At 57.1% G+C, this 23,521-nt stretch overlaps 1 protein-coding gene across 10 annotated transcripts in view; it reads left to right on the forward strand.

The window, feature by feature from the left end:
* Positions 1-690: 690 nt before the first annotated feature.
* SEMA4D (semaphorin 4D) overlaps positions 691-23,521 on the forward strand; it is a 109,693-nt gene continuing 86,862 nt past the window's right edge. For 2 of the 10 annotated variants that reach the window (XM_074355815.1, XM_074355818.1), the window contains exons 1-2: positions 709-855; positions 12,374-12,493. The gene's annotated coding sequence lies outside the window, so the exon portion shown is untranslated. Of the gene's footprint in view, positions 856-12,373; positions 12,494-23,521 lie in introns of all 10 variants that reach the window. The other 8 variants (XM_074355820.1, XM_074355821.1, XR_012503505.1 and 5 more) reach the window with 4 other exon arrangements.

The raw sequence follows: 23,521 nt of genomic DNA on the forward strand, positions 1-23,521 counted from the left end.
ACACTTAGCAGACAGTTGCCGTGAGGGCAGCAGAAGGCACCTGGCGCCCTCACCCTGAGAAGACAATGGTGGGGGTCTTGTTTTGGAACGTTCTCATCCAAGTCAGATTTGCTCAGAAGCAGAGAAGCAAGTGTGCGGGGAGCCCACATGTTCGTCCACACGTTTGTGCAGGTCACGTGGCCACCAGAGCTGCACCAGGGCCTGGGGGTTCGGAAACCTTGGAGACTTCAGGGGGCCTGGAAAGGGTGAGGTCAGGTCAGGCTCCCAGAAGGGGCACGCTGCCCCACTAGCAGGTGGTGAGAAGGAGGTCGCTGGGCACTTCATCAGACCCGGCGTTGATCCCAGCAGAAGCCTGGCCAAGGCAGGGTGTGGCCTCTGGGGGCGCGGCGGGCAGGAGAGGAAGGCGGGAGGTGGGGAAGGAGGAGCACGGAGGGGAACTGCGGAGGTGGGAGGGAGGTGCGGTGGGAGGCGGCAGGGGCGGGGGGGGGGAGGGCAGGAGTGGAGGAAGGTGAAGAAAGGGGAGGGCCAAGGGGCGGGGCGGAGAGGGTGGGGGAGAGAGGAGGGCGGGGAGCCGGGCACGGAGTAGGCGGAGGGCGGGGAGAGGCCGAGGGCGGAGGGAGGAGGCGGGAAGGGGAGGAGGGGAGCGGGGGAGGGGCCTGCGCGCCGCCCCGCGCCCTCCCTCCCGCGCCGGCCTCCGCGCCCTCGCGCGCCGCAGCATCCCCGCGCCGCCGGGCCGCGCCTCCCCTCCGAGCCGGGCCTCCGCCGCCGCCTCCGCCGCCGCCGCCGCCATTCCTGCGCCCGCGCTCGCCTGGCCGGGCGCCGCTGGGGCCGCGCCGCCGGGACGCACCGCGCCAGGTAAGGGCCGGCGGGAGGAGGTGGGGAAGCGGGCCGGGCAGGTGCGCGGGGTCGGCGGCGCCCTCCCCGGCCCCGGCTCCGGAGCCCCCGCCCGGCGCCCCGACCCCTGCCGGGACCCCCGGCCCCTCCGGGAGTCCCCTTCCCGGAGCTCCCTGGCTCCTCCCCGGACCCCTCGCGGAGCCCCTCCCTGGCCCCCCAGGACCCCTCCCCTCCGCGGCGCCCTCCCGGCCCCGGCGCGCAGGTGGCGCGGCGGCGCCGGGGGGCCCCGGGCGCGTGGCCCGGGAGCGGGGGCGGCGCGTTCGGCCAGGCCCGCGGCTCCTGCCCGCCCGGCCCCCGCCCCACTCCGGCCACTCAGGCCCCGCGCCGGCGCCACGGCTTCTGTTTCTGTCGCGGAGGCCGCGGCCCCCGGGGGCTGGACCCGGAGCCGCGCGCTCAGACAGGTGGGGCAGGTCGGGCCGGCGGTGAGCGCTGCAGGCCTCGGCTTCCTCTAGGGCTCTGGCTGCGGGGTTCCAGAGCAGACACGGAGCGTCAGCAGCCTGAGCTCGGGGCTGCACCTGTTGCAGCCGCCTGGCGAGCTGCAGGAGGCCGAATCCGCTGCGGTGTCGCCAGTGCCAGCGTGGAGAGGGGACTTGGGTCGCGGTGGTCCTCTTCGTTTATTTGATTTCGTGTTGGGAGGTTGGGTGCGTGGGGGTCCGTATAGGCGGGCAGTTCACCGACAGTGCGGCCTGTTGTCCGTAGCTGGGCCCTGCTCTCTGGGGGCGTCAGCCATGTGAAGTTGTTCTGGTTCTGACTTGGAAACCTCCCCTTGTGTTAAGCACATCCAGGACCTGGGGACTGTGGCCAAGGGGCTGCCCTCCCCCCGGGCACCCCCTCCTTGTGAGTCTGTTCAAGTCCACCAGGCACAACGGAGCGGAAGTTTCCTTTTCAAGAGGTGAAGTGACATCCGTGGCCTGTCATCTTATATCTGCCCCAGGCCTGGGGCCTGCCTTCTGGCCGCCTGGGCGCTGTTCTTTGGGAATGCTTACTGTGTCCCAGAAACAGACTGCCTCGGCCAGCTCTGGGCCCGGGATTCTGGCAGGGATAATGCCCCGATTGTCCCTTGAGCCACTGGTGTCTGTGCACATCGTCTGCAAGAATAAAGCAGGCCTGCTCTGAGTACTCTGGGTACCGGGTCTTACCAGGAGTAAAACCCGCAGGAGAAATGAGGGGACGGTGAGGGACACACTGGGGCCATTCTGTGGCCCGAAGAGGCCAGATCTTCAGAAGTTTAAAAAAACAACGTTTGTAGTGCAACCAGCAGGTAAACCAAATAAAGAAATAAAACCGAATTGCTGGCACGAGATGCAGCTCTGCCCGGGTCCACTCATGCACTGTGTTCCAGGACCACGAGCTGCCACGGGAGTGGAACCGGCTCCCTGTGGTTGCTGGAAAGTGCAGGCTTGCAGAGAACCCCTCCACTGGTAACGAGGGTGGGGAGGGGCGGGGCTCAGGCAGCCTTCCTCAGGGTCCTGGCAGGTGGCACACCCACCCGGGCTGAGGAGTGGGGTGCAGGCCCATCCTGCACAGCCGCCCAGTGGGTCTGGGGGGCTGGGAGCTGACCTTAATGACATCATTTACTTGCGATCTGTTCCGTGTGGGTTATACAAGGCGGATTTCATCTCATCCGCTTTCCCCACACCAGTCGGGGATGTCTAGGCCAGGCTCGGGAGTGCACGCTGATGTCTGGCTCTGAGTGGGGGGGGGAGGACCATCCGCTGGTGCCAGCACATAGCAAAATCAATAATGCATTGCAAAGATCAATGGTTTTCTCATCAATCCTCTGTGCTTGTAGACGGAGCCTGCCTCTTCCACACTGAGCATGGACAGGCCCTGGCCTCCCACCCTTCCCTCTGGGTTCCTTTACTGCTGGTGGGGGAGGGATGGGTGGGGCCGGGAGGGTGGCCAGAAGCCTCCACCGGACCCCGTGTCTTGTGTGGTGAGCCTGGGACCAGAGCTCCTGGGTTGGCAGTTGGGACCCACGTCCCCCCCCCCCCGCCCCCAACCACCATGCGTCCCCAGTATCCCTGGGTTAGGACTGAATTGGCTTCCTGATTGTTCCATAATTAACAGCGATTTTCCTCTTCATGCTATGAATTTGTTCAGTTAAAACTTCTGGGAAGGAGATGTGGTAGGAAGTGGCTCCCAGTGCCCCTGCGCCCCCCCATCCCCTGCCCCCAGGCTCTGTCTGGAGTGACAGCAGTGACCAGTTAACCATCCAGGCCTGCAGGGTGGGGTGGAGCTGGCCATGTGAAAATGTACAATTGAATCTGCCATCCGTTTGGCAGCTGAGGGAGCTGCTGGGAGAAAGATGTCTGTCTAGTTTCTGGCGGGGGGCAGTGATTTCTTTCCAGACATTTCTCCATCCCAGAGGCGAGATGGAAGGAAGGTGGCCAAGAAGGAGAAGTGGCAGAGGTGGGAGGTCCTCACCCTCGGTCCTGGGAGTGCCCGGGGCTCAGCAGGTGCAGCTCTGCCTGCACCCCTGGGCCCCGTGGCCGTCTGGGGGCGTCTTGGGGTGTCCCCCGAGAGTGAGACCCGTCAGGCAGGCCCTGTCGGCCTGCCTGCTGTCGAGAGGAGATGTGGGGAAGTGCAGACTTATCAGGAGAAAGTATCTTCTGACTCGGCCAAGTGGAGACAGCGTGCGCGTGGGCCCCGCCTGGAGCTGGGGTGGCGGTCCTTTACAGCACGCCTGTTAAGGTGATCTTTGAGATAAGCAGACTGGCTCATCCCAGTTCCTTGGAGTGGCTCCCTGTCCAGCTCCCTGACCCTTCCTGAGTGCACGGATGTGCGCCTGGCTCTGCTGTACGTGGGCCTGGCGTGACAGCAGCCCCAGAAGTGATCCTCCAGTGGGACGGAGTCCCTTACTGGGTCTAAAACCTCAGATGCTGTCCATGAAAGTGAAGACTGCATGCCGTCCCCTGATCGCTTTTGAGTAGCACCCCAAGATTGCAGGCTCTGAACAAAATGCAGTCAATCAGCGTTTGGCCCGAGAATCACTCCTTTCAAAAATTAAGGTGTTTGTGAGACACTTGGACATTTGTTGAGTGGATGATGAATTTAGAGAGTAGTTATATCCTGTAATAACAACATTGTGCTTCTGTTAAAACCACCTTTACCTTCTAGCGATAGGCACTGGGGTGTTTGCAGAGGAAATGATACAGCATTTGAGATCCGTTTCAGATTAGCACGGGCGGGAGGTGGTTGGGGTGTGGAGCGGACAGGATTGTCTGTGGATGGGGGGTTGCTGGCTCCGGGTGAGGGTACCAGAGGGTCCGTTATTCTGTTCTGTCTACTTCTGTGTATTTTTGAAATTCTTTATCATGAGAAGTTAATAATCTAAGAATCGCATTTCCCCCAAAAAACATGCTATAGGATCTTTCACTTCATGAAATAGTTGAGCCTTTAAAAGAAGTGCCCCTATACTCACTGAAAACACTGCTCCTTCGTGTGGAATGTGTGGGATTAGCCCATTTGCTGCAGGTGTAGTGGTGAGGTGTGGAAGCACCTGGAAGGACCCACGGTGTTTATTGAGCAGATAATTATGGGGTGCCCACCGTGGATGAGTGGAGTAGGCACTGCTCCAGGCTTGGGACACAGATCCGCGCAGGAGTGACTGTCCAGTTAGCGACAGGGGTGGGAGGGACGGTGTGTGTGGGAGGGGGTGTGGGCTTGTGTGCTGGGGGAGGGAGGAGGAAGCGGAACCTGTACCTTCCCCACCCCAGCATGTACTTCTGTGTGGCTTGTTTCCTTTACAATGGGATTGTTTTTGCAATTATCAAAATAATTTTTCGGAAGGGGTCCCCATTAGGGAATAGAATATCCTATTTTAAATATTAAATTTCCAAGTCTAAATTTAAATCGATTTGTAGAAATTCAGGTTCCCACCCAGCGGAATAACAGACCACGTGGCTTAAATGAGGCACTCGGTGAATCGATGGTCACTGATGCTCTGAACTCGTGCCCTGGGGGCCGTGAGAAAAAGCCATTGATATGCTGACCTCGGCAACGGAGGAAACAAGACCCAAACCCTGGAAAGGAAGCAGCGACAGCGCCCCCGTCGAGGGGGCGGGACGCGGAGGCACCGTCCTGGGCCTGGGCCCGGGCGGGGGCGGTGGGTGGGGAAGGCGCTCAGCTCAGACCCACCACGGCCCTGGTCTCAGTGGAGAAGCACATCCCCTCCCGTGGAACCTGGCCCAGAAAGCAAAGCAGAGGCGGTCCAGGGCCCTCAGGGCGGTTCCCCTGCCGGCTGGACGACCGGCCAGGGTGGGCTGCCGCTGGTTCTCAGCAGTGCTGCTTCCTCATTTAGTAGAAGGTGTGCTACGTGGCTTTAATCTTCACCAGCGAGCAGACATAAAAGTGCTAAGTCCACGAAGTGAGAAGGCGCATGTTGCCTGGAATCCTAGGGTTTTGTTTTTTGTTTTCTGTTTTTCTGTCCTGTTGCAAGAAATTCGAGTTGCCTGAGCACGAGAATATAACCTTCTTTGATCTAGCACTTGGGTGTTTTTGGCTCTGGTGCGTGTTTTGATTTTGTTTGCAAGGATGCTCTGTCCCCCGCCCCACCCCGCGGCCTGCCCTGAACCAAGACCTCAGCTGGACCCCGCTCCGGGAGTTTTGCTTGTAGCTCTTGCTGACTGGAGTTCTCCGTGGCTGTGGGAGGGCACGGCCAGGCCAGCAGCCAGGTGGCTCTTCTCTGGGCCTGGGGTCTTCTCTGCCTGCCCGTGAGCCGCCTGCCAGCAGAACGCGCCGTGAGCACTTGGCCGGTTTTCCATTCAGATCAGACACGTTCCGTGCACCCCAGGCACAGAACCCAGAGGCCCGAGTACAGCTGTGCCGTCCAGGCACCTCGGGAACACAGCAGGCCCATGTCCTTTGTCGGCCAGGTCCCATCATCCCATCATTTCTTTGGTGGGGGGGTAATCAGATTTATGTATTTACTTACGTATATGTTTTTTTAACGGAGGTGCTGGGGATTGAACCCAGGACCTCATGCGTGCTAAACACGCGCTCTACCACCGAGCTGACCCCTCCCCCAGATCGGTCATCTTTCTTGAGGTGAAGGAATTGGATACCCTTTAAAAAAATTTAATTATGGAAAATTTCAAACACATGCACAAGTCAAGAAAGTGGTAAAAATTACCCGCCCCCTCCCCGTACCCATCACCCAGCTCCAACTACTGTCAGCATTTCGCCATTCTTTTTTCACCTGTTCCTCTTGGTTTTTGGAGCATTTAAGCCAATCCCAGACCGCATGTTATTTCACCTGTAAATTTCAGCGCTGATCCTCCTACGTAAAGACTTAGACTTAACGTGGCAGCAGATCCATTATTGCTCCTAAGGAAAGTAGTAATAATTACTTAGCATTATTTCTTAAAGTGTTTGGTTTTCCCCCGTTGTCTCCAGAATGTCTTCTTACAGTTGGTTTATTGAATTCAGTCCACACATTACAAAATCTGGTTGTGTCGGTCCTATACAATTTTTGAGCGGGGCAGGGGGATATTTCTTAATTAAGAGAACATTACTGCTGGGTGGTCAAAGACATTCCTCTCACAGGAGTTGGATACCTTTAAGGCCCCTTTCAACTTGCAATTTGTCCGCTGTTTGGAGTCTCACTGCTTCCCCCTAGCAAGTGTTTCTTGAGCTCCACTTACAGCAAGAAACCGAGAGACAGAAGGTCCTGCCAACTTGGCACTTACAGTCAAGCAGCAGGTGATGGAAGGCCGAGGAGAGGAAGTAAATCAGAATAGGTCATGTGTCAGGGCCATAATGCTGTGGAGAAAGAAAGTGTGGGTCCAGGTGCTCAAGGGAGCCAATGGTTTGGGGGTGTTTGAGGTTTGAAATCAGGTGGCTGGTGGGCTGATGGAGGAGGTGCCCCAGGGGGATGTCCAGGCACACTTTAGCTGGGCCGGAGGCTGGGTGTGGTGAGAGAGGGGAGTGGCCTCACGCAGGTGGTGGGCTCCGGCTGGGTTCTGGGTGGGTTGTGACGATGGAGCCGATGGGATGGTTGGAGCAGTGGAGGAGTCCGGGGTGACCCCGAGACCCTTGGCACAGGCAACCCAAGGGAGGGAGTCGGCAGCACCCCCCGATGGCTGCCGGCGGGCAGAGTGGCTGTGGGGCATTCGGGAGGACGGCTGGCTCTCCAGGCAGCACCGTGAGCTCCACTGCTGTCCCGGTGGAGGTGGCGAGGGGCTGGCCAGGCGAGCGGGGCTGGGGCTTGTGGGAGCGGCCTGGCTGCTGCTGGCACACAGGTGGTATTTTTAAAGCTGTGAGTCAGCACGAGATGTCGGGGGAGCCGGATGGATGGAAGAGAGGAGAGGTCCAAGGTCAAGGGACCAAGAATGAGGTCCATCAGGGCCGGAGAAAGCCAGGGGTGCCTGGGGCAGCTGGGCCATGGGCAGGACGTGCGTGGGGGGGAAGGGCTGCCTGGCCGCGGGGTCCAGTGAGGTGAGGACTGGGACCTGACCTTGGACATTAACCTTGGCAACACGGGGGTCACTGGTGTCCCGATGGGAGGTGCTGGGGGTGTGGTGGGCCTGGAGTTTGCGAGGGGGGAGAGGGGGAGCTCAGCACAGCAAGAGTGGCCACTATTTTGAGAATTCTGCTGTGAAGAGGGGGCTAAATGGGGGAGGGGCTGGTGGGCATGAGAGGCTGAGAGAAGGCTCGCACGTCAGGCTTCTGTCTGCAGGGAAGGATGGAGTACAAGGGAGTGATGAAGACATTGGGGGTGGCACTTGCTGGAGTCCTTAGTCGGGGCAAGGGGTGGGGGCAGACGGGAGGCCAGCTGTTCCCCCAAAAGCTTCCATTGGCCTGTAAAGTGCACCCCCTATGCTTGGCCCTGTGGTCCCCAGACAAGGGAGAGGGGCTGGGACATCAGAGTGGTTATGGAAGCTTACCTTTTTTTTTTTTTAATATTTTTGGAGGGGGGAGGTGATTAGGTTTTATTTTTATTTACTTTTAGAGGGCGTACTGGGGATTGAACCCAGGACCTCGTGCGTGCTAAGTGTGCGCTCTGCCACTTGAGCTGTCCCCTCCCCCCGCCATGGAAGCTTGCGACAGCAGAGCCTCTGAGCACGGCCGAGGGTGTCCAGGGGCGATGCTCTCAGCCCTCCACCCTGGCCACCAGTGATCTGCCGAGAGTCGATGGTTGTAGATGAGGTCTGTGTCTTCAGAGTCCAGGGCGGAGGCACGCGTTGTGGACTCTGCGTCCGGCTTGTTCCCCTTGGCACAGTGTTCCCGAGACTCCCGGGTGGCGTCGTGTGTCAGTACTTCACATTGCTTATTGCTGAGTCCTGTTTCGTCGAGGGGCTGTGCTGTGGTTTGTTGACCCATTCACCTGTTGGCGGGTGTTCAAATTACTTCCTGTTCGAGGTTATTGGGAAGAAAAGTGCTGTGAGCTGCAACTCAGCCCAGGAGGAAGAACAACCAGGTAGAGCGTGAGTGCACGTACCTGGTAGACGGATGACAAATAAGCACGTGGAAGGGCGCTCAGCACCGTTAGTCACCAGGGGAGCGCGCATCCCAACCACACTGAGCTGCCACTTCCCGCCCGCCAGACCGGCTTCTGTCAAAAAAAATGGAAAATGTTGGTGAGCATGTGGAAAAACTGCAGCTTTCGTATGTTTCTCTGGAGTGTGAAATGGGGCAGCGGCTTTGGAAAACAGTTTAGAGATTCTTCATAAAGTTAAGTAGGGAGTTGTCATACGACCTGGCAATTCACTCCTGGATAGATAGACACCCAAGAAAATTGAAAGCAGATAATCAAACAAAAGCTGATCCACAGCCGTCCCTAGCAGCACTGCTCACAATTTGGGAAGCAGCCCAAAAGCCCATCAGTGGATGAGTGAGTAAACAGCCGGGGTCCCTCCAGACGACGGAATATAACTTAGCCAAAAAAAGAGTGAATACTGACCCGCACTGCAGCCTGGATGGCCCTTGGAAACATCCTGCTAAGTGCAGGTGGACAGTGAAGTGCACATATTGTGCGACTCCATTTATGTGAAATGTCCAGAACAGGCAACCCCAGAAACAAAGCAGATTAGAGGTTGCCAGGGCTGAGGGAAGGGAGAGTGCTTAATGTACGTGGGGTTTCCTTCTGGGGCGTTGACGAAGTTCTGACGCTAGAGAGCGGTGATGACTGCCCGACATCACAGACGTGCTCGGTGTCACTGAATTGGACCCTTTGAAATGGTTAAGATGGTAAATGTTATGCTCTGTGTATTTACCACTATAAAAAGGCTCCGTTCATGTGTATGCAAATCTGAGCGTGGACACGTTTCCATTTTTCTCGTAACTACTTGGAATTGTGGGGTTGTGTGGTAAGTGTATCTTTAACTTTATAAGAAACTGGTAAACTGTTTTCCAAAGCGGCTGTATCGTGTTACATCCCTGCTGCTAACGTGGGAGCCCAGTTATTTCACATCCCTGCCAACACTTGCTGTCATCAGTCTTTTTAATTTTAGCTGCTGGGTGTTGTCTTGCCGGGACATAGATGCTCCGGCTGAGTGTCTTCTGCGTTTGTATGTATTCTTTTAAGTTTTTATTTGCATCCTCTGCCGACTTTTGGATTGGGCTGTTTGCCTCGTATCTGAGTTCTGAGAGCTCTTTACGTGTTCTGGATTCAAGTTCTTGGTCAGATATTTGTATTACAAACGTTTTCTCTCGGTCTGCAGCTCACCTTTTTGTTTTATGAGTGGTGTTTCTCAAAGGGCAGACATTTTTAGTGTTAAGTCCAGTTGTATTGTTTTTAGTAGATTGTGCTTTTTGTGTCCTGTGTGAGAAATCTTTGCCTAGCTCATAGTTATAAAGATTTTTCTTCTATGTTTACTTTGGGAAACATTATGATTTTAAGCTTTTATGTCTCTTACGCATTTCAAGTTACTTTGTAACTGGAAGAAAGCTAACAATTGAGGTACATTGTTTGGAGTGTGGGTATCCAGTTGTTCCAGAATCAGCTGTCAAAGGAAGGATCTTCCTCCATTGAATTATTGGCATCCTGTCTGAAAAGGAATTGAGACTCTCTGTGCGGCTTTGCCTTGGGACTCAGTTCTGGTCCGTTATGGCTTGTTCACCATCCACCCTAAAACCACGCTGTCCTCATGACTCTTGCTTTATCGTGATTCCTGAAGTCTGGTTGTGAGCTTGACAAGCGTGCTTCATTTTCAAACTTGTATTGTCTAGTCTGGATCCTTTGTATTTCTGTATAAATTTAAAATCCACTTGCCAGGTTCTGCGGAAAAGCCCGCTTGGGCCTTGCCTGCGATTGCATTCACTCCTCAGGTCAGCGTGGGGAGTGCTGACGCTGTCGCAATGCTGAGTCTCAGCCTGTGGTCGAGGACTGTCCATCCATCTGTGTTCGCCCTCCTGCATTCCTCCCGGCAGGGCTTTGTGGCCATCGGTGTAGGTCTCACACGCGTTGTATCGTGTTTATTATGTGTTTTGTAGTTTTGAATGTTATAAATGGATTCTTAAAGGTTTTATTTTCCAATTGTTTATTGCTGCTGTTTGGAAGTACAATTGATTTTTTTTTGTATTGTTTGTTTATCCTGTGCCCTTTCTAAATTGACTTATTTGTTTGAGTAGCTTCTTTATAGTCATTTAAGATTTTGCACAAAGATAATACTGACAGTTACAACAAGGGACCATTTTACTCCTGTCTTTCCAATTCAAATGCCTTTTCTTTCTTTTTTCCTTTTGTTCCATTGTCTAGGGTGTTGAGGGCAGCATTTAACAGAAGAGGTGGCAGTGGACATCCTCACCTGTTCCCAGTCTTAGCAAAAAGAACGCAATGTCTTTTCGTTAAATATGATGTTAGGGGACCCTTTGACGGAGACGCCTTTTTTTGAAGTTGAGGAAGTTTTCAAGTTTGCAGAGTTTTTTGGGTTTTTTTTTTTTATCGTGAATGGATGTTGAATTTTGTCTTACGCGTTTTCTGTGTCTGTTGAGATGATCATATGGTTTTTCTCCTTTTTTTGATTAATTTTTGAATGTGAAATTGCCTTGCATTCCTGGCACAACCCCCAGTGCTCATGATGTGTTCCTTTTTTGTGTGTATTGCTGAATTCAGTCTGCTACGATTTCGTTAAGGATATTTGTAACTGTGTCGTGAGAGAGTGGACCCTGGTAATACGTCTGCCTGGTGTCTGTATCCAGGTAGCGCGGGCCCCACACATGACTTGGGAAGTGTTCCCTCTTGATTTGTTGTTATTTTAAGCATCTGTGTGGGATTGATACTGTTTCTGCCTGAAACACTGGACGGCGTTTATTGGTGAAGTGATCTTGGATTTACTTTCTGGCGGAGCTTTTCTTTATGAATTCAGTTTATTGACATGGGATTACCAAGACTTTCTGTTTCTTCCTGCGTCAGTCCCGGTGATTTGCGTGTCTCAAGGAATCTGCCCGTTTCATCTGAGCCGTCAGTCGTTGGCGTCGAGTCGAGTGTAATATCCCTTGATTATCCTTTAACGTCTCTGGACTTGGGTGGTGTCCCCTCTTTCATTTCTGAGCCTAGGGTTCTTTAAAAAAAAATGAAGCAAAACCAAACCCCAGTGTCTGTCCCCCCACCCGCCTCGTTACGTCGGGATCTCTTGGCGTGGGAGGGAGGGTGTGGATCCATGACTCTGACAGTTGCTCAGGTGGTTCTCGGGCAGCCAGAGCTGAGAGCCTTTGAGGCAGAGGAAGGAGGGACAATCTTCACTCACTGGTGGTCCGGGCAGGCGGAGGAGGGTGCGCGGCCTGGAGTTGGAACGCGGGGTGTGTCTGGGGAACACCGGCCTCGGAGGGGGCTTTGGGTTTGGTGTGGGCCGTGGTTGGGCCTGTAGGTGTGGAGGGTGTTCAGTAAATGCCAGACCTGGGAGTGAGCGAGAAACGGGAAGGAAGGCAGCTGGCCAGGTGACAAGGCCTGGGACGCCTGGCCCCCCGGCTTGGACTTCCTTCTCTGCTGGGTTGTTGTTTATTTTTAAATGAGATTTACTGAGGCAGGGTTTGTGTTCAGCAAAATTCGCCCTGTTTAATGTCCTGTTCTTCGAGTTTGGAAACAGCCGTGTAACCACCAGCAGATCAAGATGTGGAAGGTTTCCAGAACTCGGCACATTTCCTCCTGTCCGTCTAGAGTCAGGTCCTTCCCCCACCCACCCCACCCTCGGCACCCACGGATCTGTTTTCTGTCCGTACAGATTTTTCCAGGACATTGTACAAGTGGAATCATACAGTGTGCAGCCTTCAAGTCTGGCTTTCTTCATTCTGCCTAATTGTGCAAGTGTTTGCGCGGTAACGAGTGCGATCAGGGCTGTGCTTAGGGGCGACTGGCACCTCTGATCTATGTGCATCGGAAAGGCTGGGATGGAGACGGGGAGGCCGTTATGGGAAAGAGTGACATGGCGGTGTCATGGTGACCTCACTGGCAATGTCCCACCGAATGCCTTCCACACCTGTCCCATGGAGTCCTGGCCACAGCCCCATCCGATCGGGACAGTTCTGTCTTTTACAGGTGAGGACACTGAGAACAGACAGAGCAGGAAATTCATTCACAGCGTCACTCAGCCAAGAGGTGCTGGGGCCCAAGATGTGAACCCGGGAGCGTGACTTGAAGCCTGACGGCTGCAGGAAGGTGGGTTTCCCAAACACTGCATCTAACGCACACACCGGAGCGGGGTGGGTGACCACTGGTCGAGGCTTTTCAAGAATGTTAAAGATATCTGTACCCTCAGCCATTGCAGCACAACGTCTAGAAATCTGTCCTGAAGAATCGTGGATGCAAAGAAACGTTTATTAGAAAGGGTGTTTCCTGGTCTGATAAACAGAAAACTCGGATGCCAGCTGAAAGCCACTGACAGATGGTCAGAGGTGAGGGGACACAGGCCGGCCAGTCTCTAAAAATAATGGTGTAAAATAAGACTAATTTGATGGGGGACCAACGTGTCACACCAAGTGCTACGAGCCCCTCCTACAGCTGCGCGTATGGTGGTTTGCCCAGGGCGTTGGTGGACAGCGCCCAGGACGGTGCCCCCTCGGCTCCCGAACGATGGGGCTTTTGTCTCGTCTGTCGTGTCCTCGGTGCTTGTCTGCGTGTCTCCGTTTTTCTGCAGTGTCACTTGTCGTGGAAATCATGGAGGAGAAGTCCAAAGGAGAATGGAAAAACACAACTTCAGATCAGGCGCAGACGCACGTCGTCTGCCTTGCGAGGCGGACACGCTTTTCTTAGCCGCGTTGTACCTGCCTTGTTTCAAAGCAGCTGGGAGTCCAGCGCGTTGGCCTTTTGAGCGCAGAGCATGCCGAGGGATGCAGAGCAGCCCCGCTGGCCTCTCGCAGACGGGGTGAGAGCAGCGGTTCCTGGCGGGGGTTGTGGTGGGGGGATGACCAGCGAGATAGCCCATCTTGGCGGACTTCGCCCTGGGATGCACGTGGAATTGCTTCCCGTTTAAAAGCCAAGCTTCAGAGCAGTTTCAGGCTTGTCTGATGCTGCTGAAAAACATATTAGGAGAATATGAAAACTTCACAGCAGTCGGGGAGCCTGACTGATAGGGGAGCCCTGAGGCTGTCTCCCAGCAAGGTGTGCGTTTTGTACCGTGAGGCATGAGTGTGCGTGTGCACGTGGGCCCGCATGCACGCACACGCACGTGCACGCGCTCACAGGGACACACCGCTGAAACTCAGGTTTCCCTCAGCACAGCACTCAGAGGCCACATGGGGTGCATTGTGATGCTGTGTTCAGCTGCATCTTGTTTAAAGCTGTCGGCACCCCCAGATCAAACAATCCTCAACCTGCTTTGTCGCCTGGCCCTACGTGTGACCGCCTGGACGCGTGAGCATTCAGGCGCTGAGCGGCGTGTGCAGGCTGCCTGGTGTCGTTTTATTCCTCCCGTTGGCGCCTGGCCGTGGTGCCCTCACCCTGTGTCTCTGGACCCAGGACTGAGCGCGGCCGGTTGGCACCTGGAGCCGAGGGGCCGTGCTGTGGGCCAGCCGGCCCCCACCTCGGCCGGGGGGCTGCCTACGCGGGGGCCGCCTGTGGGGCCAGGAAACTGGGTCAGATCAGGGCCCCCAAGCCGCGGAAGGGGAGCCCTGGCGGGTCTTTGAAACCGGAGGTTGCGGCTTGGGTTTCGCATGTGGGATCCCTCGGGCCTCCCTGGAAGCAGGGCCACCCCCGTTATGTTTACATCCCCTCCCGCTTGACGGACAGGACCACCAAGGGAGCAGGGCTTGGCTTTCTCTGGCAAACCGGGGAAGGGTGGGGACACGGTTTTGAAAATTGATGCCCAGTGCCGAAGGCCTGCAGAGCGGGCCCCTGGGGAGATGCAGGCCCCCTGGCCTGCAGGGATGGCTCTGCCCCTGGGCGCGGGCTTCCTGCCCTGGGAAGAGAGCATCACTGACAGCGAGCAGGAGGGGTCGCCGCCAGCTTCAAAAGCCAGCGAGACCCTGAACACACACGCTCCCCCTTCCTCGGAGAGGCGGCGGCGCGTGTGCGCCAGCTCTCTCCTGAGCCCCAGGCTTCTGCTCAGAGCTTTTGTGCCGGGACTGTTTCCAGGCCTTTTCTGGCATTTCTGTTGCAGCCCTTACAGACGGAAGACACTTCTCCAAACACGGCCCCTGCCACTAACGCCACCAGGTGCCAGCCTCCCCAGCCGCCGGCCGGGGGCTCGGGGAGCAGTGGCGTGGCTTCTGCTGCCCGGAGTGGTTTCCCTAAGCGTGGCAGCGGCTGTTGGACCCCCGGCTGAGAACCCGAGAGTGTCTGGGGTGCAGCCCCAGGGGCCGGAGCCGGGAGCTGGAGGGGACTGCTGGGAAGGCCCTGCAGGCTTGGCTGTGCTTCTTCTGGCACACTGGCAGCGCGATGCCTGCCTGCTCAGAGCTGGAGGGGACGGGTCTCGTGGAAGGAAATGTGAGCTGTGGTGTCGTGGCCATCTTCTGCCTGGCAGAGTGACCCGCGTGTGCCCCTGGGCTGGCCCTCCTGTCCTGGGCGCCTTCTCTCCAGGAGAGCAGCCCGACGCCGGAGCAGCTGGTGGATAGCGGTGCGCGCCCCGAGTGCCGGAGTCGGGGAGACCTTGTTGGGGTCCAGTCCCACCTGGGAGAGGCCACCAGGCTCCTGGCTGCCCTCTTCCCATGGCCACCCACCGCTGACTGCTTGTCCGTGGGTCCCCTCCCCCAGCTTGGTGTGGCCTCTCTTCTGTTTTGAAATTCAAGGGACGGTCACCAGCAAAGCGGCAGCAGCAGCAGTAAAGCTGGCCTGCCCCTGCTTCTGCTTCATCCTCCCGCTTCCTCCTTCTGTCTCTGGTGAGATGTTTGCAGACTTTACAGTGATGCACACAGGACCTTGCTTTGCTCACGAATGGAGCCCAACCATGTGGCACCTGGAACACCACTGGCCTGCGGCCCCCGGGCCTTTTGGCGCTCCTCCCCCAGGGAACCACGGTCCCCACCCCAGGGCACCGCGCTCCCCCCCCCCTCCAGGGCACTGCGTTTTTCCCTGAGGGCACCGTGTCCTCACTGACTGCAGCACAGTTGTGCTCTGGCTGGGTGTGGCTTGGCGTGCACAGGATCCTGCCACTCACCCAGGGAGGTACTCAGTTCCCACGTGTGGCATCAGGCCCTGCACACGCCCGGGGCTCTCTCCTCTTCCCCGCTCCCCAGCATCCCTTCGGGGGCGTGCACCGCAGCTCATGTGTCTGCTGTGCTGTGGGCTTGGTTTCCGGCTTGGACCATTGTGAATGTGGCCTGTGAACATTCTTGACCCTTTATTCTCCATGTGGGACACCGGGGTCCTCGACTGTTTACGGCTCCCCTTCCCAGGGCAGACAGCTTGCCTCCATCTGTAGCTTGGATTCCAGAGTCCAGGTCTCAGACCTCGCTCGCTGGCACCCCTGTCTCCCACCCACTCCAAGCCTCTGGGAAGGGCCCTGGGCCTCCTCCACCCCTGCTGCTGACCTGTCCCTTGGGGTCTGGCCAGCTGCACCCCGCTCCTTCCTACCCTCTGCCTCGCCCCAGTGGTGGGCCCAGTAAGGCTGGGTGGAAACCTCCCTGGTCTCTGTAACACTGTGGTCCCTCTGCTGCACGGTTTTGTCTCACTGCATCGTGCCCTGTCCCTCCTTCAGTGACGGGTGACGTGTCCGGTGCATCCCAGGCACTGTGTGTGCAGCGGTGGGCGGAGAGCGGGCAGGATGCGGTGCTTCCAGCTGGACGACGGTGCGTGGGTGTGCTGACGGGGGTGCGTGCCACCACGGGGGAACCTCGAGGGTCAGGGTCGACCAGCAAAGACGGGCTTGAGGTCTCCAAGTCAGGAACTCCGAGTCGGAACTCAGGGATGGCAGGCAGCAGCCGGAGCGGAGCGGGGAGGAAAGCTGCGGCAGGTTAAGAAAAGCACGTGGCTGTAAACCCAGCGTTGCTGCCGCTGAGGTGCGGTGTCTGCCTTCCCTGTGGGTCAGGGTGGCCTCGTGACTGTTTAGATCTTGCAGCCCTGAGATGCCAAGTCGGGGGTCGGTCGATGTCCCTCCCGTGTTGTGAGGAAGCCCAACCCCCCGGCCCCCACCGAAGGCCACGTAGCACGGGGACTGGAGTGGGCAGTCCCGGTCTCTGCGCCCTCCCTGCCAGGGCCCTGGTGTGTGACAGGAGCCGCCTTCATGTGATGGCAAGCCCTTGGCTGTCGGACCCCAGCTGGAGCCTCAGACGTTGGAGCAGAGACAAGTGTCCCTGCTGGGCCCATCGGGACTCCTGCCCACAGATCCATGAACGTGGGGGGAGTGTCCTGGGCCCCCAAGTCCAGGCTGGCTTGTTACATTGCTGCGGTGGCTGGAACAGAAATGGGGCTCCCCAGGGAGAGGGCAGGGCCCGGCGGGGGGTGGGGGCAGCCCAGGACTCGGGTTGGGGGGCAGAGTGGGAACCACAGTGGGTGATAAAGGTACTTTCCCGGAGTTTCATCCAGCACGTTTTGTCTGTGTGGCCGGGGGCCTTCTGCCTTCTCGGCAAACCAGCCCTGAAGGAGACAGGCTCGCCCCCCACAGAACCGCGCTGTGCACGTGTGCTTCCTGGGGCGCCGTGACGAAGCGGGTGCCTGGGACGAGAGAGGTTTGTGCTCCCAGTTCCGGAGCCCGTGAGCCCGCCGTCCAGGTGTGAGCAGGGCCGTGCTCCTGAAGCTCCAAGTTCCCCTCCACGCTGGGGAGGGGGCTCTTGAGGTTATAGACAGACAGCTCCACGTTTTTTTTTTTTATTACAGTCACTCAGCATTTTTACAGACTAGACGCCCTCAGAAGCTCCTGTGAGATAGTGGCTGTGATTCCCTGCTGTGCGATGTGTCCTGTTGCTCATCTGTTTGACACATGGTAGTTTGTGCTTCTTAACCCTGTGCCCCTCATTTGCCCCCCCCCCCCCGCTCCCTTTTGGTAACCGTGCCCCCCCCCCCCGCCTTCCCGCTCCCTTTCGGTGACCGTGCCCCCCCCCCCCCCCGCCTTCCCGCTCCCTTTCGGTGACCGTGCCCCCCCCCCCCCCGCCTTCCCGCTCCCTTTCGGTGACCGTGCCCCCCCCCCCCGCCTTCCCGCTCCCTTTCGGTGACCGCTGGCGTCTCTCCTGTGTCTGTGAGTCTGTGTTCCTGCTTTGCATGTATACGTTCATTGGCAAGGCTTTTCAGGTTCCGCACGTAAGCGAATTCCCCCAGCTTTGCCTTTCCGTCTGACTGTGCGGAGCGTAATACCCCAGGGTCATCCTCGTTGCTGCACACGTCAGGCTGTCATTCTTTTCTGTGGCTGAGCAGTATCTCCTTTTGCTTGCGTGTGTATTTATGTGCACGTATGTGTGTGCGTGTGTGTGTGTCACATTCTGCATTCTCAGGGTGGGACCCTTCCTGCCTCTTGCAGCTCCTCTTGGCTCCAGGTGTCCCCTGGCTTGTGGCCACGTCACAAGCCTGTGCCCCTGTCTTCACGTGGCCTTCTTCCCTGTGTCTCTCCATGTCTCTCTTTTTTTAGGGGGTGGGCGTTGGGGACTAGGTTTATTTATTTCTTTGTTTGTTTTGTAATGGAAGTACTGGGGATTGAACCCAGGACGTCGTGCACACTACGCAGGCACGTAGCCACCACTGAGCTACACCCTCCCCCCTCCTCTGTGTAGTTCTTATAAGGACCTTTGTTGGTGGATTTTGGGCCCACCCAGGGGACCCAAGATGATCCCATCCTAACTCCGTGGTCTTAAATACATCTGCAAAGACCCTTTCTCCAAATAATGTCACACCCACAGGCTCTGGGTGTACGTTTTTTGCAGCCTCCCGAAATGCACAGGAAGGCAGTGGAAGTGCCCTGTGGGGCTGGCAGGAGGCGGGTGGCCCTGGTGGGGTGGGGACAGGCACTGGCAGGCGCTCACCTTCCCCAGGATGCAGTTCGGTGCGGCTTTATCAGCAGGAAAGTGGAAACCGTGGCCGCCTTCTGCCATCGTGGGAAGTTATAGAAATGAGAGCGTGGTGGAAACTTGCTGCTCGGCGAAATAATCTTGCGTTGACTCAGAGGGGAAACAGGAAAGGGCCTTCTATCTTTTTATGTGAGTTTTATCTCGGCCGGTGGGACCTTTTCTTTTAAGTAGTGTTTCTACAAAAAATACCCGTTGAATCTTGAGTGTGAACAGGAAGTCAGATATGCTGACTAACTTTTCCTTTATTTTAATAGCATTTTTATTGTTTTGAAAATGAAGAAAGAAGGCGGAGGTAGAAGCTGGCTCCCCGTGCCCAGGGTGCATGCCACTCACCGCCAGCTTCCCTGCGCCGTCGGCACACGCACGTGTGTGCAGACGCACATGTGTGCAGATGCACAGGGCGCGTTCACGTAGAGGTGGCTTCCCAAAGACGTGGTCACACCCTGGAGGGTTTTGCGACTTGCGTTTTTTCACTCAGCGTGTGGCATCGACACGTGGGCTCCGGGTCGTGCCCTGAAGCCGTGCACGAGCCCCTGCGGGCCACATGCCCTGTGTTTCGCCCCGTGGTGGGAGTGTGGGTGTCCCCCCAGGCTGCCACCTCCGTGCCATTTTCCCTGGTGCACCCGCATGAGTATGTTTTATGGGAAGAAGCCTTAGAACTGAGATATTTGAGTCACAGGGTGTATGTGTGTGTACTTTTGACCGGGGTGGCCGGGCTGTCTGCTGGGGCAGTGCTGGGCCTGCGAGCTCACAGGAGCCCCTCCTGCCCCTCTGCCCGAGCAGGCTGCTGTGTTTAATCCCCACCAGCACGATCGGGAACGTGGGGGTGGTCCCTGGGTCTCTGGCCCCATCACCTGTTTCGGCTTGTTGGTTGTTTGCATTTTCTGCTGAAGCACCTGCCCTTGGTCTTCACCCATTTTAATAGCGGTTGAATTGCTCTTTTACTCATGTTACTGAGTTGGAGCATTTCTTTCATTTCAGAGCATTGTGAGAAAGGAAAGCCTGTTTGAAAGCATTTCATCTGTAAGTTTTTCATAGACGTGAAGAACTCTGACTGGAGATCAGCGGGACCGTCACCTGCTTCTGTGGCTTGTCTCGGGGACAGGGGTGTCCGGAGGGGTCGGAGCTTTCCGTGTCCCTCACTCTGGGGCCGGCTTTGGCTGTGCCAGGCTGGCCGCCCGCCTCTGGGACGTCCCGTGGCCCCTGTGAATGACGGGGCCCAGAAAAGGAACTGGTGGTGACTGTGGTTGGCTGTGCGTGTGCATGTGTGCATGTGTGTGCATGAAAATAGTGCACAGCAGAGCGGGAGGCCTGCATTCCAAAAGGCGCTCGTGGATTTAGGAGTCTCTGCGCAGGAGGAGGCTGATGGGACCAGTTTTCTGTTCATCATCCTCATTGTATTTTCAGCCAAATGATAAAACTGATTCCCCGACTCCCCCCACGCCTCTCGTTTACCTAGAATGGTCACGTGTACAGGTGAGAACTCGTCACAGCGTCATACGTAACGCAGCACGTCTTCCTGGGAGCAGTTTTCACCCCAACAGGACGCTAGCTGGTGGGTCCTTGACTGTGTGCACACGCGGCCTTTTCATGGGGCCCTCTGGGGGGCGCTCTGTACTCGCAGGGCCTTTTCTCCGCAGCAAGGTTCTGCTCTGGAGCTGGGGTGGCCCAGGCAGGTGGCATCTGGGAAGCTGTGCCCCTGATTGTATCAGTCAGGGTTCTGTAGAGAAACAGAACTGACCGGGGGGGGGGTGTGTAGAAAGAGAGAAAGAGAAGTGTATTTTAAGGAACCGGCTCACGTAATTAGGGAGGCTGGCAAGTCTGAAATCTGCAGGCCAGGCCAGAAGCTGGGGGCTCAGGCCACCTGGAGGTAGAACTCCCCTTTCTCGGGAGAGATCAGTGTGTTTCCTGCGGAGACCTGCAGCCAGCTGGACGGAGCCCACTCACAGCAGCGAGGTAACCTGCTTTAGTCAAGGGCTGCTGAGTTCAGTAGCAATACATTCAAAAAACGCCTTCATGGAAGCCTCTGGAGCAGCTTGACCAGGTACCTGGGCACCGTGGCCCAGCCGAGGTGATGCATAAAGTTAACCGTCCTGGTCAGCATCCCCCAGCGCCTCGCCCCTGTGATGGCTTGTAGGCTAGGTGCGTGCGCTCACTTGGGGTGCACAAGGATGTCCACCCACGGGGTGACTGCTCCCTGACCAGGCAGGCGGGGCTTGTGGCTCACCTGCAGAGGCCTTGCGTGGAGCCCGGCTCTGGCCTGGAGGAAGGCGGTGCTCCTTGCATCCTGATGGGGCTGGGAGTGCAGCTCTGGCCTTGTGCGCGCTGAGCCCCACGCCTGCTGGCCTGTGGCCTCACTGGGACTGCACCTTCCTCGTGGTCGCCTCTGGCCCCATGGTTAGGCCTGAGCGACTCCCTCGGAGTCTCTGGGGCTGGTGCTTGGCACCCTCTTTCCACGAAACGCTCTGGTTCCTGACCTGGACGTGGTGCAGGTGCTTGTCAGCTGGAACCTGGGTGCCCCGCCTCCTGATGACGTCTCTTTCTGGGCAGAAAGCTCCGTTCAGGTCCCGCTCTGGCCGCCCTGTCGCTGCCCTCCACGCCGCCGAGGTTGGCCTCCTGTCCTCCTGGCACGCTCTTGTCGGGCCTCTTGGCCGTCCTGTTAATTGGATGTTAAGTAACTAGGGTGGAACAGAAGAGGAGCAGCGTGCTGCCCTGGGGCAGGCTTGGCCTGGAAACCGCCTGCTTGGCGACCGAGGGGAGGGAGGCAGGGCTCCCCAGACTGATAAGGAAGGTGGGTCTTTTCTTTCCTTCCTATCAGGTGTGACGCTCGAAGCTAACGCGTGTGCGTGCTTGGGCGAGCAGGCTGGCACCGGAGGTTGGAAGGGCTCGGGGTGGCGGGCAGGGTGGCGGGTGTATGCCCGAGGCACGGGGGCCGGGGCTGTGGCCAGGGTCGGGCGGCAGGAGGGAGCGTGGGTTCTGGGCCTGGCGCTGTGTCTGGTGGCTTCCCTGCTGGCTGAGGCTCAGAGAGACATCCCTGGGGCCCCAGGGCCTCGCCTCGTTTCTGGGTGTGTGGGGCATGGTGCGGGCACCACCCCCGGCCTCTGAGGCTTCCAGGGCAGCCTCTGGGCTCGCTGTTTCTTAGGAAGGCACGGCCTGCCCTGGCGGCCGGGGACGTGCCTGAGTCTGCTGCTCTGACGCTCTGATCTGTCCAGCTGGTGCCTCCTGCGGGGGCTGGTGGGGCCTTCGTGGTGCCCTGAGCCGACCCTCCCCCACTGCGGATGCCGCTGGGGTGCCGGAGAGCTGGCTCCGGAGACGCCTGGTGATGGCGGTGAGTGCAGAGCGCTGGCAGCTCCAGCCCCGTCCCCCCGCCCCCCAGGTTCTAAAGCACCAGCTGCCTGGCTCAGGGTGTCTTCTGGAACTTCCTAGGGTGGCCTGATGGCGCGTCCGGGGCCTTCACAGCTGGAACCCCCGTGGGGCTCACGGGTGACAGACACTGGGCCCGCCCTCCGGTCTTGACACACTGGAAAGGTTGGCCAGGAGGAACGTGTCAGGGAACAAAAGTCCTTTCTGCCTTCCTTCCTCTGCTTCGAGGGACCCGTGTCTGTCACGTAGAGGTCTGGGACACAGCGGCTGGGTCGGTTTTCTTCTTCGCAGCCCTGTCCTCAGTCAGGATGTTCTTGGAATCATAAAACCTGACAGAGATGATGAAGTGCATGGGGGTTTTCAGAAGCGGTCCCCGTGTCCTGAGGCGTGTGTTCTGCGTGGACGTTGAACGATTGGAGGCCTAACCACAGAGAAAGAAGGAGAAACTAACTCAGACATGGTTTGCAGAGATTGTTTGCTCATAATACACGGCTCTTTAAGCTGTGCACGCGGGGGAGTGCTGCTGGAAGTTGAGAACTGGGAACATTCAGATCGGTTTTTCCTTTATTTGTCCAGCGTAATCTTTGCGATGCTCTTATTTGGATTAAAATGCCAGTGATTTCTTGACTCGGCCACCAACCCGGAGTTTACACGGGGGTTAATTACCGTTCAGAAGCTTGTGGCGCGCGGAGCTGGGTGAGGGAGTCACGCTGTGTTTATTTTTGGTGTTTGTTGGTGGCAGGTGTCTGGAAGCTGTACTTTGCATGTGGACATCATTGGGGTTCAGTCAGTTGGCAATTGTCGGGGTTGGGGGAGGACTTGGGCCCAGAAGCTGCAAAGGGACTGAAACTTTTCTGATTCAGGAATGTGGGCCACACAGGGCAGGTGCCGGGATCTAGAAATCCGGCCGTGGGGGTGTGGCCCCCCTTCTCTCTCTGCCCTTTTCTCTGGATGACCTCAAGGGGGAGGTAAGGAAAGGGACTCAAACCTCTGTCACTGACTGATGGGGCCAGAGTCTCCATGGCCCTCTGTCCATGTGCTGGTCTGTTTAAGGCTCTGGTTGGCTCAGGTCTGGCCAGAAATGAATGCAACATCCTTCTTCAGACCGTGGATGTGTTTTACCGAGCTTTTGGTTGCCTTTTGTGGGAAGCAAAAGCAAGATTCTTTGAAAGTCCAAAGGGTTGGACAGATGGACTCAGGGTCTGTCTGGTTCGTGATCACGGTACACGCAGACCCTGTCCCGTGTGTGGCGGCGCCTGCGTGCTTGCCACGTGCAAGGAAGTCCGGAGTGCGCATGCCAGGCCACGCCGCACGCGTCTGCAGAGACGGGTCCACCGCTCAAGGTTTCACTGCCTGCTTTCAGAACGCCCTTGTGCTGTTTCATTTTCATACGAGTACAATTTGGGAAGTCGACTTTCCTGATGAAGAGTAAAGGTGGTTTTAGATAAACTTTACCAGTGTAACCGCTTTTCAGTGCGCAGTTCAGTGGCATTAAGTACACTCACGCTGTTGGCAGCCGTTCCTGCCTTCCCATCTCCAAAGTGAGCCTCTGCACCCACTCACTAAACGCTGGCTCCCCGCCCCCTCTCCCCCGGCCCCGGCACCACCGTTCTCCTTTCTGTCTCTGTGACTTTGACTCTTCCAGGCACCTCAGACAAATGGAATTGCATAGTATTTGCCCTTTCGTGTCCAGCTAAAAGCAAAGGTGTTTTTAAAACCATTTGAGTCAAATTGATGCTGTCCTTTTCACTCTGTTTTTCTGTATATTTTACATTATTTTACAGGAAAAATGGCAATTTTGGTCTACAGGTGTATGAGTTTTGATGTGTGTTGCTGTTTCCGAAATGTTTGGTAGAATTCGCTGGTAAAACCATCCGGGCCTGGAGATGTT

The sequence above is a fragment of the Camelus bactrianus genome, chromosome 31, assembly GCF_048773025.1.
Source record: "Camelus bactrianus isolate YW-2024 breed Bactrian camel chromosome 31, ASM4877302v1, whole genome shotgun sequence".
Classification (NCBI taxonomy): Eukaryota; Metazoa; Chordata; class Mammalia; order Artiodactyla; family Camelidae; genus Camelus; species Camelus bactrianus.